The following is a 14,312-nucleotide window of genomic DNA, read 5'->3' on the forward strand; positions in this document are numbered from 1 at the left end:
CTGCTTCGGTTCAGAGACAAACCAGCAGTGGGATGCAGGGTGGTATGCTGCTGGCAGTGTATAGACATTTTTAAGCATATTTCCTGCAATTATTCTTCATGGAACAGAGCATTTTTGGTCGTTTTAAAGCAAATTTCCTACGATTCTACATATTTTGCCATGGAGCTGAGAGAAAATGTTGTACTTTTAAAGCAAATTTCCTGCAATTCTATGAATTTTGCCATGGCTAATGGTGTGTTTGCTTAAACGTAACAAAATCAATACAGCTAAATTTATGTAATTTTCAAATCTCCCTGACAGTCTAGCTTTTATTTAGGTGATTATTAGTTGTCAGATTATATTATTTAAAAATACACAGAGTTTACCAAACAATAGGAACACCTAATAATGAGTTGCACACCTAGGGCTATTACGGTGATTGTACTACCGCCACATCAGAGGTCACGAGTCATGAAGGCAGTCAAATTCCAAGTGACTGTTTAGTCATGGTAAATTGGCTTCTCCAAGCTCTGACGCTGCTGATGGTCATTAGTAGCCTACCAAACTTACTAACTGCCTTGTACTCTGCACTCTTATGCAAATGTCATCGAAAATCAAAATCTGGCACTTAATGAGAGCCCATGAGCTCATGTTGTGCAACATTTTCATATCCTTTGGAGAAAATATTTATATTTTATTCAGCATTGTTCAATTGTATTCTTCATACTATAAAATAAAGCCATGGAATTCTAAGCAAATATTGTCTGCTAAATTACCTCGTGTAGCCCACAGCCATATCAGGAGCTAACGTAAGGACAACGCAGAGTATGCTATTCTGTTCTTCCGAAATAGACATTTTCTTCATATCATCTTTCTTTAGACCTGTAAAATAAATAATGGATTCATTGCGAAGGTGTAGGGTATATTACATTCATTTAGACTTTTAAAAAAATGTATATGTTCCAAAAGGTCTGCATCAGTGGCTTGTAGGCTGTGTGTGAAATCCAGGAGATGCTACATTTGTTTATGTTAATTAACAGTCAATTACTGTGAGATTACAGCAAGTTATTTGCTTGACAATCACCGGCTGACAATATTTTGTGACCGCCACAGCCCTAGGTTGCACCCGCCCTCAGAACAGTCTACAACAACGTGTCGAAAACGTTCCACAGGGATGCTGGTCCATGTTGGCTCCAATGCTTCCCACAGTTGTGTAAAAGTTGGCTGGATGTCCTTTGGGTGGTGGACCATTCTTGATACACACGAGAAACTGTTGAGTGTGACAGACTCAGCAGTGGATTTAGCAAGTGACGTCAAAAAGAAATCATAGCTTTCACCTGGTCAGTCTATGTCATGGAAAGAGCAGGTGTTCTTAATGTTTTGTATACTCAGTAGATCCATTATCCTTTCTACATCAATTAGATCTGGCTTCAGTCATTTAAGTTTAGATTGAAAGTACGGGCATTAACATGGAGTTGGTTCCCCCTTTGCTGTAATAACAGCCTCCACTCTTCTGGGAAGGCTTTCCACTAGATGACGGAACATTGCTGAAGGGACTAGCATCCATTCAGCCACAAGAGCATTAGTGAGGTCAGGAAGTCTGCGTTAAAATTCATCCCAAAGGGTGTTTGAGGGGTTTGAGGTCAGGGCTCTGTGCAGGCCAGTCAAATTCTTCCACACCAATTGACAAATCATTTCTGTATGGGCTCCCGAGTGGCTCTGCGGTCTAAGGCACTGCATCTCAGTGCTAGAGGTGCCATACAGACCCTAGTTTGAGCCTGGTCTGTATCACACTCGGCCGTGATCGGGAGTCCCATCGGGCGGCGCACAATTGGCAAAGCGTCATCCGGGTAAGGGGAGGGTTTGGCTAAGATAGGCCATCATTATAAAATAATAATTTGTTCTTAACTGACTTGCCTAGTTAAAATGGACCTCGCTTTGTGCACAGGGGTATTGTCATGCTGAAACAGGAAAGGGCCTTCCCCAAACTCTTGCCACAAAGTTGAAAACACAGAATAATCTAGAATGTAATTGTATGCTGTAGTGTTATGATTTCCCTTCATTCACTGGAACGAAGTGGCCTAGACAAAATCATAAAAAACAGCCCCAGACCATTATTTATCCTCCACCAAACCTTACAGTTGGCACTATGCATTGGGGGGCAAGTAGCGTTCTCCTGGCATCCGTCAATCCCAGATTTGTCCGTCGGTCTGCCAGATGGTGAGGCGTGATTCATCACTCCAGAAAACATGTTTCCAATGTTCCAGAGTCCAATGGCTGTGAGCTCTACACCACTCCAGCCAACGCTTGGCATTGTGCATGGTGATCGTAGGCTTATGTGCGCTTGCTCGGCCATTGAAACCCATTTCATTAAGCTCTGACGAGCAGTTCTTGTGCTGATGTTGCTTCCAATGGCAGTTTGGAACTCTGTAGTGAGTGTTGCAACAGAGGACAAATTATTTTTACACTTGGCGGTCCCATTCTGTGAGCTTATGTAGCCTACCACTTCGTGGCTGAGCTGTTGTAGCTCCAAACATTTCCACTTCACACTAAATAGCACTTACAGTTGACCCGGGCAGCTCTAGCGGGGCAGAAATTTGACAAACTGACTTGTTGGAAAGGTGCCACGTTGAAAGTCACTGAGCTCTTCAGTAAGGCCATTCTACTGCCAATGTTTGTCTATACACATGTCAGCAACGGACATGGCTTAAATAGACGAATCCACAAATTTGAACGGGTGGATTCGGAAAGTATTCAGACCTCTTGAACTTTTCCACAATTTGTTACGTTACAACCTTATACTAAAAAGTATTAAATTGTTTTAATCTCTTAGCAATCGACACACAATACCTCATAATGACAAAGCAAAAACAGGTAAAAATGCCAAGAGTGTTCAAAGCTGTCATCAAGGCAAATGGTGGCGATTTGAATCTCAAATATAAAATCTATTTTGTTTGTTAGACTTTTTTGGTTACAACATGATTCCATGTCTTATTTCATGGTTTTGATGTCTTCACTATTTTTCTACAATGTAGAAAACTGCAAAAATAAAGAAAACCCTTGGAATGAGTAGGTGTTCTAAAACTTTGGATCGGTAGTGTAAAATATCACTGTTTGGATTTAAATGGCAGAAAAATCCCAGCAGTAGGTAGGTAGTCTACACAATACAAAGGCTTTTTCCTGTTACATTTGAGTGAGTGTGTACATGCACTTGTGTATGTAGGTGGACTGAGTGGCACTTGCTGAGTTGGGGATGTTGGAATTAAAGTCCCTCTCTGCGTGTCACTTGGGTTACAACAGGTTGGAAGGCGGTGTCATTTAAGTAACATGCGGTCACCTAAGATAAAAGGTACAAATAAAACTGACTTTTTCTAGGTGCACTGCGTGCTACTAAATCAAAATTCAAGGTCACACAGCAAAATATTCAGGCTCGTATAAGAGTCAAATGGTCCTATTAGGTTCTAGACACACACAGCGAAAATGTGGTCTACGAGTGCAGCTCATCTCGTCTGCCTTCCAAAGGTTACCTGGAGTAACGCATCTCGGTGAGATCACATATCTTTTAATGAATTACAGAGCCCTCATCGCCGTCCTCCAGCCACCCAATCTGGAATTAGGGCAGCTCAACTGGGGAAAGGACCGACACACACGCACTGCAGGTCAACAACAACAAAACGTATCGTAATACAAATACAAAAAAAGGCCTCTGTATGTAACTGGGTGTCCCCTCTTGGTTTTATCCTGCAACGAGGAAAACGCTCCTATGTTCAATGTGGCTCAGGAGAATTGTTACTGTGCATTATCCTCGTCAAACACCTTCCCCGTCAGCTCCCTTTATTGACACTGTGCAAACACCTGTCTTGGTCCTCTCCCATAATACCATATGAATATGAAAAACCATCAGGTCAAAATGCCAAACATACAGAGTGTGCATGCATGTACACCGAGTATACCAAACATTAGGAGCGCCTTCTTAATATTGAGTTGCCCCCCCGCCCCCTTTATGCCCTCAGAACAGCCTCAATGCGTCGGGGCATAGACTCTACAAGGTGTCGAAAGCGTTCCACAAGGATGCCGGCCCATGTTGACTCCAATGCTTTCCACAGTTGTGCAAAGTTGGCTGGATGTCCTTTGGGTGGTGGACCATACGTCAAACACAAAGGAAACTGTTGAGCGTGGAAAAACCCAGCAGCGATGCAGTTTGTGATACAAACTGGTGGGCCTGGCACCTACTACCATACCCCGGTCAAAGGCACTTAAATATTTTGTCTTGATCATTCACCCTCTGAATGGCACACATACACAATCCATGTCTCAATTGTCTCAAGGCTTAAAAATCCTTCTTCAACCGGTCTCCTCCCCTTCCTCTACACTGATTGAAGTGTATTTAACAAGTGACAACAGTAAGGGATCATAGCTTTCATGTGGATTTACCTGGTCAGTCTGTCATGGAAAGAGCTGTACTTAATATTTGGTACACTCAGTGTACATGTGCAGTGTGTGTGGGCATGCTTGCCTTTGTGGGTTTGTGTGTATTTAACTGTGTGTGTTTTGTGTGTGTGAAGCTTCCCCTGCAGTGTGGCTTGATGGAGCAATGGCAAGAGGATCAAAGGCTGAGGTTGGCTAACCCCTCCACCACGCACACAGTCACACACACCCCCCCCCCCCCCCCACCACCACCGACCCCCAGGTAAGGTTAGCCATTCATAAATCACTTTTATTCCGCCCGGTGCTCAAGAGCCTTACCCTCCCGCTGCGGTCTTCGGCACTGCATCTCAGTGCAAGAGGCATCACTACAGTCCCTGGTTCGATTCCAGGCTGTATCACATCCGGCCGTGATTAGGAGTCCCATAGGGCGCGGCACAATTGGCTCAGCTTCGTTCGGGTTTGGCCAGGGTAGGCCGTCATTGTAAATATGAATTTGTTCTTAACTGACTTGCCTAGTTAAATGGAGGAGGGAGAGATAAAGTAAAATATATATATATTTATTAAATGTAACCTTATTTAACTAGGCAAGTCAGTTAAAAACAAATTCTTATTTACAATGACGGCCTACATCGGCAAAAGCTGGACAACGCTGGGCCAATTGTGCGCTGCCCTATGGGTCTCCCAATTACCGTCTGGTTGTGATACAGCCAGGATTCAAACCAGGGTGTCTGTAGTGATGCCACAAGCACTGAGATGCAGTGTCTTAGACCGCTGCGCCACTCGGGAGCCCCAAGAAGGGATGAAGGGAAGAAGATTCTTGCTGATGGAAGGAAGAGTGATTAGGATTTACCTCAAAAGTATGGTAACAGATCTGTGTGCGCGGTCTTGCCAACTTCTATGGTCATCATTGTCATCGATGATCACAGGAGTTGGCAAAACAGCACAAACAGATCTTGGACCAGGCTACAAACTAGACTCAATCGAAAAAAAGAGGTTATAATCCCGCAATGGTGTTGGTGTGATACACAGAGCTGAGTTGGACAGCTGAATGAAACCTCACGGGTCAAACTTCAGCAGCCAGGATCACAAAGTCAAAGACCTTGAAAAAGCTTCAAGATGATCTGAAGGATCGTCAACAAACTCCTGCAGTCCATCAATTTCGAAGGGGATCTCTTTCAAGTACAGAGACTTGTGACAGAAGCTGTGTCAATCACATAGGAGAGTATCAATTGAATAGCCCCCCCAAAAAGTACTTTCAAAAAAGCTGTCCAACCTGAGAGCACCATGTGAATGTCGAGAACACATTGCTCAAACTCATCCACTCATTCTGGCACATGGAAAGTCCAAAAACAAGTTCCTTACGAGTTTTCAAAAGATTTCATGGTTTTTGCACACCGAAATGCTCGGTTCTAGAAAGGAACCGCATTGAGGCCTACCAAAACACTACGTCGCCAATCAATCTCTTATAAATGGCTTGTCTTAGGGGAACTCTTGGTTGAATGGAGGAGTCGTCTTAAGACAGAGTGAAAACAGCTACCACACCCCTTAATCCAACTGAAACCATACAATCAATTAGTGTTGTGGCCCCTTCCTTCGCATATTGATTGATTACCTGCTCAGCTTAACAACCAGCCCGTACTATTTATCACCCAGGCAGGGAGGACGCTTGTGAGGCCGCTGGGGCTGGTTGAGTGATGCTGCTTTGGAGAAAGATGCTTGCCTGTCTTGAGGTAATTCTAATTAAACTGCTGGGCTTGGTTCAGGTTGGGCTGGGCTGGGCGAAACGTGACCAGTCAGACAAACCACTGAGGGTTTAGCATTATGGACTGGAGTTTTTCCCCTGACTTACCAGGTCACCTGACAAGGCTAACTCCAAGCTCTAGCCATTGCCTCTAACGTGGGCCTGACTTTGTTCGGTCAAAGTCCATGGGTTTGCGAAGCAGTACCTCAGTGTGAAATTTTTGAGCGACCGCTTCAGGCGAAGCAAACTCAACGGCAGCACACTCTTAAACCACACATTGGCGGGAAAATGGCTGCTGGCTCGGCTAGAGCAGAGAAACTCACTATATGAAGGCTAGAGTGTTTTTACTAGAGGTCGACCGATTAATCGGAATGGCCGATTAATTTGGGCTGATTTCAAGTTTTCATAACAAATCGGTATTTTTGGACACCGATTTGCCGGTTGTTGTTTTTTTTACACAGTTAAGAACTAAGTCCGTTAAGAACACATTCTTATTTTCAATGACAGCCTAGGAACGGTGGGTTAACTGCCTTGTTCAGGGGCATAATGACAGATTTTTACCTTGTCAGCTCAGGGATTCGTTTTTGCAATCTTCCTGTTACTAGTCCAACGCTCTAACCACCTGCCTTACATTTCACTCCACGAGGAGCCTGCATGGCAGGCTGACTACCTGTTACACGAGGGCAGCAAGAAGCCAAGGTAAGTTGATAGCTTGCATTAAACTTATCTTATAAAAAACAATCAATCTTCACATAATCACTAGTTAACTACACATGGTTGATGATATTACCAAATTATCTAGCTTGTCCTGCGTGGCATATAATCGATGCGGTGCCTGTTAATTTATCATCGAATCACAGCCTACTTTGACAAACGGGTGATGATTTAACAAGCGCATTTGCGAAAAAAGCACTGTCGTTGCACCAATGTACCTAACCATAAACATCAATGCCTTTCTTTAAAATCAATACACAAGTATATATTTTTAAACCTGCATATTTAGTTAATATTGCCTGCTAACATGACTTTCTTTTAACTAGGGAAATTGTGTGACTTCTCTTGCGTTCCGTGCAAGCAGTCAGGGTATATGCAGCAGTTTGGGCCGCCTGGCTCGTTGCGAACTGTGTGAAGTCCATTTATTCCTAACAAAGGCCGTAATTAATTTGGCAGAATTGTACATAATTATGACATAACATTAAGGTTGTACAATGTAACACCTATATTTAGACTTAAGGATGCCATCCGTTAGATAAAATACGGAACGGTTCTGTATTTCACTGAAAGAATAAACGTTTTGTTTTCGAAATGATAGTTTCCGGATTCTACCACATTAATGACCTACGGCTCATATTTCTGTGTGTTATTCTGTTATAATTAAGTCTACGATTTGATAGAGCAGTCTGAGTGGTGGTGGGCAGCAGCAGGCTCGTAAGCATTCATTCAAACAAGCACTTTCATGTGATTGCCAGGAGCTATTGCGCTGTTTCTGATTTCAAGCCTATCAACTCCCAAGATTAGGCTGGTGTAATGGCTAGCTAGTTAGCAGGGTGCGCACTAATAATGTTTCAAACATCACTCGCTCTGAGACTTGGAGTAGTTGTTCCCCTTGCTCTGCATGGGTAACGCTGCTTTGAGGGTGGCTGTTGTCGATGTGTTCCTGGTTCGAGCCCAGGTAGGAGCGAGGAGAGGGACGGAAGCTATACTGTTACACTGGCAATACTAAAGTGCCTATAAGAACATCCAATAGTCAAAGCTATATGAAATACAAATGGTATAGAGAGAAAGTCCAAAAATTCCTATAATAACTACAACCTAAAACCTCTTACCTGGGAATATTGAAGACTCGTGTTAAAAGGAACCACCAGCTTTCATATGTTCTCATGTTCTGAGCAAGGAACTTAAACGTTAGCTTTTTTACATGGCACATATTGCACTTTTACTTTTTTCTCCAACACTTTGTTCTTGCATTATTTAAACCAAATTGAACATGTTTCATTATTTATTTGAGGCTAAATTGATTTTATTGAGGTATTATATTAAGTTAAAATAAGTGTTCATTCAGTATTGTTGTAATTGTCATTATTACAAATAAATAAAAATCATCCGATTATTCGGTTATCGGCGTTGAAATATCGTAATCGGTCGACCTCTAGTTTTTACACTTGGTCTCTGTCAGACAATTTATGTGAACTCAAGGCAGTCGACTTAAATTGTTTGTGCAGTGTGAACAATCCAAAAGGAACTCTGACACCAGAGCCCCGAAAACGAACTGAGACTATCTCGAGAGGTGGTCGGTTCGCTTGAATTGCGCTGTCTGGTTCCCTTTTTAGGGCAAGGTGAACACAAAGCTCCCCAGGTTCACTTGTCATTATTCCCACACAACACACACTAGACTACTGCAACCCCTCACACTGATGCCACAAAAGAGAGACGATGAGCAGACTGGCAGAAAGAAACGTGTTTTCGGCTACTGATTAGTGATTGTCAAGGACATGCAGAAGTTTTTTGTTCAGATTATTTGTCTGCAATATGTTATCTGCAGGCTAAGAGAGCTTCATAAACTGTTTATTCGAATGTGGGGGTTAAATACTGGGAGAAGACAACGTATTTGGTCACATTCAACATAGGGTACAAAATCTATTCAAGCTTTTAAAGGGGTGGTAGCGCGACATTGAGTGTGAAATTTTCAATTACAGCGTCATTTAATCTGCAGTTATTCTTCTGCTATTTATTTTGATACCAATAATATTTCCATGTTAACAGTATCTTCTGATTGCATTTAGTTAAAAGAGGAGACAATAATAATTGCAATCCATTAGCTTCCAAAATATGTTTGTCTAGCTTTGCAATAATACTTTCTGATGGAATTGCTTATCCTGCGCACTTTGTGAAAATCCAAGTGAATGTTTGAAAAAGGTCTTGGTTCCTTTCTAAACATAGCAATGTGAACGCAAAGGGGACTCGGACCACAAAAAAAGGTGAATTGAACTGACAAAAGATTTGAGTCCTCATTCAAGGCAAGGGCAGTGCGAATACAACGCGAACAAATATTTTATTTTTATTTATTTTTACCCCAGAGTTCACTTTAAAGAGGACTGAGATCGGTGACAACCAGAAAACATCCCAATAAAATGAGAAGAATAATGAAAGAATAATGTTGATGTACAATATTTAATGAGAAAGAAAAGAGCTGGCTAATAAAATAACTTAAAATCAGTACAGAGCGCAACCATTAGTGGGACTGGTGGAGCCCTGCTTGAAGCCTCCCTTCCAGGCAGTGGGACGGCCAGCCTCCGCTTTCCTGCTTCTTACTGCACAGTAGACCTACCTCACACACAGGGCTGGGCAGTATACCGTATTTTACGATATACCGGCATTGATGCACGGGACCAGTTTGGGTTTTTCCTTTGCCTTCTATAACGGTATTTGAATGTATGGTTTGTTGAAATGTGATATGCCGTGCGTAACTCCCAATTTTATAGTTTACTACGCTACTTCCGTTCTCTCCGCTCGCGCCATGCTGCTTTCCACACAGACCTAGCCCCACCTAGTCACTCAAGCAGCGCATTTGTTACTTGACAACGAGACACTTGTATGAGTCTGTATGGTCAATGCAGCACATGCAACAATGTTGATGACAACGATGCTGTTTCCACTTTGTTTCTTAATAGAAATCCACAATTACACAGCTATTGTGTTTTCTTAGCAAGTTGTGGCTAAGTCGTATTTGCCCCTATTGCTAATCGCTAGTTAGCTGGCTAGATGTACCGAGTCAGAGCAAATGTAGCTAGCTATGCAGCCTAATACCAGTGATGGTGTAACATAAATCAGCATGTTGTTTGTTCAACAGTATCTTTTAAATCAGAGGAATAGTAGAAGCATGAATATGTTCGCTACATAGAGTGGCTAAGAGAAAACATTGAATGTGTTCAAAGATTATTATGTCCCCTAGGAAACACTGACCAACACTTTGGTTCTTACCCTGGTATTTTCATTCGCTGTCATGTCAAACAGTGTATTCTAAGTGCCCACTATAATTTTCCAAATATAGATTTAGAATAATCATTTTTCACAGTTCACCCAAGTGTGTTGATCTAAATCGCAAGTCAAATAGCCACATTTGATCAAAAATAAGGCCTAGATTTTTTTGCCCATATCTTCCCACCCTAACGTGGCAGTGTGGAAATTCTCTCAAATGAGTGCAGGAAATGCAGAAATCGATGAAAATGCAAAAAAATGTATTTGGGTTTAAGTTTAATTGAACAGTATAAAACAATCAGAGTGGAGAGTGACCCATTGAAATCTCAGAATGTACACCCCTTCAAATTAGTGGATTCGGCTTTTTCAGCCACACCCATTGCTGACGGGTGTATAAAATCGAGCAAACAGCCACACAATCTCCATCGACAAACATTGGCACTAGAATGGTCTTACTGAAGAGCTCAGTGACTTTCAAAATGGCCATATTCATAGGATGCCGCCTGTCCAACAAGTCAGTTCGTCAAACTTCTGCCCTGCTAGAGCTGCCTCGGTCAAATCAAATGTATTTATAAAGCCCTTCTTACATCAGCTGATGTCAAAGTGCTGCACAGAAATCCAGTCTAAAACCCCAAACAGCAAGCAATGCAGGTGTAGAAGCACGGTCATTATTGTGAAGTGAAAACGTCTAGATGCAACAACAGCTCAGTCGCGAAGTGGTAGGCCACGCAAGTGCTCAGGACCACCGAGTGCTGAATCGCGTAGCATGTAAAAATCATCTGCCCTCAGTTGCAACACTCACTACCGAGTAACAAACTGCCTCTGGAAGCAGTGTCCACACTGTTCGACGGGAACTTCCTGAAATGGGTTTCTATGGTTTCTATAGGAGAACGCTACCTGCCCCAACTTTGTAGCACCAGTTTGGGGAAGGCCCTGTTTCAGCATGACAATGCCACCGTGCACAAAGCAAGATCCATACAAAAATGGTTTGTCGAGATCAATGTGGAAGAACTTGACTGGCCTGCATAGCGCCCTGACCTCAACTCCATCAAAAAGCTTTGGGATGAATTGGAACGACGATTGCGAGCCAGACCTAATCGCCTAACATCAGTGCCCAACCTCACTAATGATCTTGTGGCTGAATGGAAGCAAGACAACACAGCAATGTTCCAACATCTAGTGGAAAGCCTTCCCAGAAGAGTGAAGGCTGTTATAGAAGCAAAGGGGGGGACCAACTCCATATTAATGATTTTGGAATGAGATGTTCGATAAAAAGGTGTCCAAATACTTTTGGTCATGTCGTGTGTCACCCTAGGGTCACACACTACTCATAAAGAACATTTTGACCTTTTATTATTTAAAACCGTAAAAAAATGCCATATACTGTGATACTGGCCATATCATCCAGCCCTACTCACACATACATAAAGTAGTGGCTGGACAACGCAGCAGTGCCTGACAGGAGGAGTGCGGAAATGACGAGCTGTTGAGTGTGTAGCGTTGGATAATAGCGGGGGGATGTAAGCACGATGGTTGAGTGGAGATGGTCAAGTAAGGAATACAGTTATGTAGTGTAATAAAAAAGGGCTATGGTCGGAAGTAGTGCACTACACAGGGAATAGGGTACCATTTAGGACAAAGACCTAATAAACATAGGACTTCCAGAGACGGGGATTTGAGCCGAAACCAGTTGAGGGGAAAACAAAAAGACCAATAACTTAAGCACAAACCCACACCACCAAACACAGCCCTCTTCCCTCTCTGATCTCATGACACTAAGTGAAATTATGTCTGTTAGCAGTGGAGTTATGACTGGTTTGATTTAAAGAGGGCCCTGCCTATCTGCTAAAGGAAAGTGGAGAGACTGTGGGACTCCTTTTTAGAGCCCAATAACAGGTGGACGTTCCAGGCCTGCCATTTATACAGTTGCAATTCTGCACTTTCATTGGCCATGTAAGGTCAAGCTTTGAGCAGACACATTAGCCTGGAATGAATCCATTCCAACCTGGCAAATGGTCAATTCTTGTAATAGCCATAAAGATAACTTAATCGAAAAGCTATAAATTTTACTGACAATATATTAATTGAGTTGCATACTTAAATCTATGCAAGGATTTCTTACACTCGCCCCATAAAAAAAGCCAGGGATATAGTTTTGCTATGGTGGAGATGAGGAAGTGTTGCCAGTGAGCTTGTTAGCAACGATATATAAATCAAATCAGCAGATATACTTTGGAATTTAGAGCATTAGGCTAATGCAAGACGCTAGGATACTCTTTTTGATGACAACACACTTTCCTCACAACATGAGCCCCTCTTCATCTCAGCTACTGTGTCTCTGAGCGGTTTTCGTTCTCTTTTATAATGACACAAATACCTCAGAGACATTTCCATATGATTACTTCTTGCAGGGGACATGACAGTAAATGGTGTGAAAAAACATCGGCCTGGAATAATGAAATACACATCCTCGGGCGATGCACTTAAATGCAGGGTAGGGGGTGTGGGGCTGGTGCCACTACAGGTAGCAGGAATAGTCAAGACAAGCGCTGCGAGAGAGCGAGAGAGAGAGAGCATGCGAGCGAGCGAACGTGCAAGAGAGAGGGAAGAGGACACAGAGGACATTCCAGGCAGTGCAGTAGATATGCCCTGTGACGAGACCAACCGATTCTTCGTGCCTCGGCAAAGCTAGAAAAGGCCACTTGAAAATGATTTCAAAAGCTCAAAAGGAGAAATGACAAAGCCTTTGGGTAACACGCGCGCACTAAGCTTCGAGGTGAGGCTGACACATGCACAACTAGATCAGCTGCTCTCCAGTACCCTTTCCAATTCTCACCAGCACAATCTCTTTCCCTCCCTCCTCCTCCTCCTCTCTTTCTCAAATGCGCAGTGTTTCTAAGTATAGAGCTTGAGCAGACGCGAGCTCGTCCATAAGCAGTGTGCTCCAGCGCTATTTAAAAAGCGGATAGGGAGAGAGTGAAGGGGGGTTCAAAAGGAGGGAGAGAAGGGGGGGGGGGGGGGGGGTTGAAGTAAAACAGGGGCGGGGGAAAGAAAGGCTCAGGAATATACAAGAGGAACCATAAGAGGGAGACCACTTTATTTTAGCGGTACTAAAAATAGCGCAGCAAATGGCAGAAGCAGCAGACAGTGTGGGGTTTGCCTGCTCGGCCGGGCCAAACCAACCGACACTACTCGCCTCGCAGGACGGATGGACGAGAGGTGCAATCGATAGGCGGGGGAACTGGACGGAGGCTCCGCGGAGCCTGTGGCCAACAGTTGCTGAAAGGGGTTTACGGAAGGGGAGTGACGCGGAGACACACTGCTTGACTAAATATGGCCAGGGAGGTGGTGGTGGAAAGAGTGAGACACCGGAGCAGCCCAGCAACCTGGGACCAATTCTGAATGCGTGTTTCAAATGCTTGGCTAGCCATAAAGAGAGAGTCAAGTAACGGTAGCTCTGCTTTCTGTACTGTGCGGAAGGGACACAACAGAAATAGACTCATAGAAATTCCCTTTCTAGTCATTGTATTTCTATGGGGGACACCACCAGTTAAGTTTGTCTCTTATTCGCTGTGTGCTTTTTAAGTGTGCGTGAGTTAGCTGCCCTACCTCCCACTACCACCCTCTCTAGGCCGTGACCTTCTCCCCCTGAAGAGGTGACCCCTGCTGGGTTGGTTTGGCCTAATGAGGGTGTCACGTCTATTGTGAAGACTTCAGCTGTGAACTATGAATGGCCTCATAATAGCTCCAGTTCACCCTAGCAAGAGGCTTGTTTTTTTTTTACCCCACCCCCCAAAAAACATATTTTATTTTTTAAAGGAACTCAATCCGGCTCTTGACAGTTGTAATAGTTCACAGGGTGCATTATCGAAATTGGGTAGTGCATCATCAGTTCATCTTGTCACGTCAGTCATTGCATACCTAAGAGAGCTATTTATAACTTTGTCTTAATTTTGGTGTCACTCAAATATGACATGAATACACATTAGACATGGCAAAATGTATAGAATTGCAAGAAAATTTGCTTTAAATGTGTAACATTTTATCTCGCAACCCTTGATAAAAATGTGTAGAATTGCAGGAAATAAGCTTTAAACCTGCAAAATGATCTCGACCAACAAGAGGGGTGTGAACAGTTTGTGTCAAACAGTGCTTGTGCCCATAGAAATAGACGTGGTACTGGAAT

At 43.2% G+C, this 14,312-nt stretch overlaps 1 protein-coding gene across 5 annotated transcripts in view; it reads right to left on the reverse strand.

The window, feature by feature from the left end:
- The window catches only part of mib1 (MIB E3 ubiquitin protein ligase 1), a 91,893-nt gene that overhangs the window by 32,908 nt on the left and 44,673 nt on the right, over positions 1 to 14,312 (reverse strand). The gene's annotated exons all lie outside the window — the stretch shown is intronic.

The sequence above is a fragment of the Oncorhynchus kisutch genome, linkage group LG27 (genome assembly GCF_002021735.2).
Source record: "Oncorhynchus kisutch isolate 150728-3 linkage group LG27, Okis_V2, whole genome shotgun sequence".
Classification (NCBI taxonomy): Eukaryota; Metazoa; Chordata; class Actinopteri; order Salmoniformes; family Salmonidae; genus Oncorhynchus; species Oncorhynchus kisutch.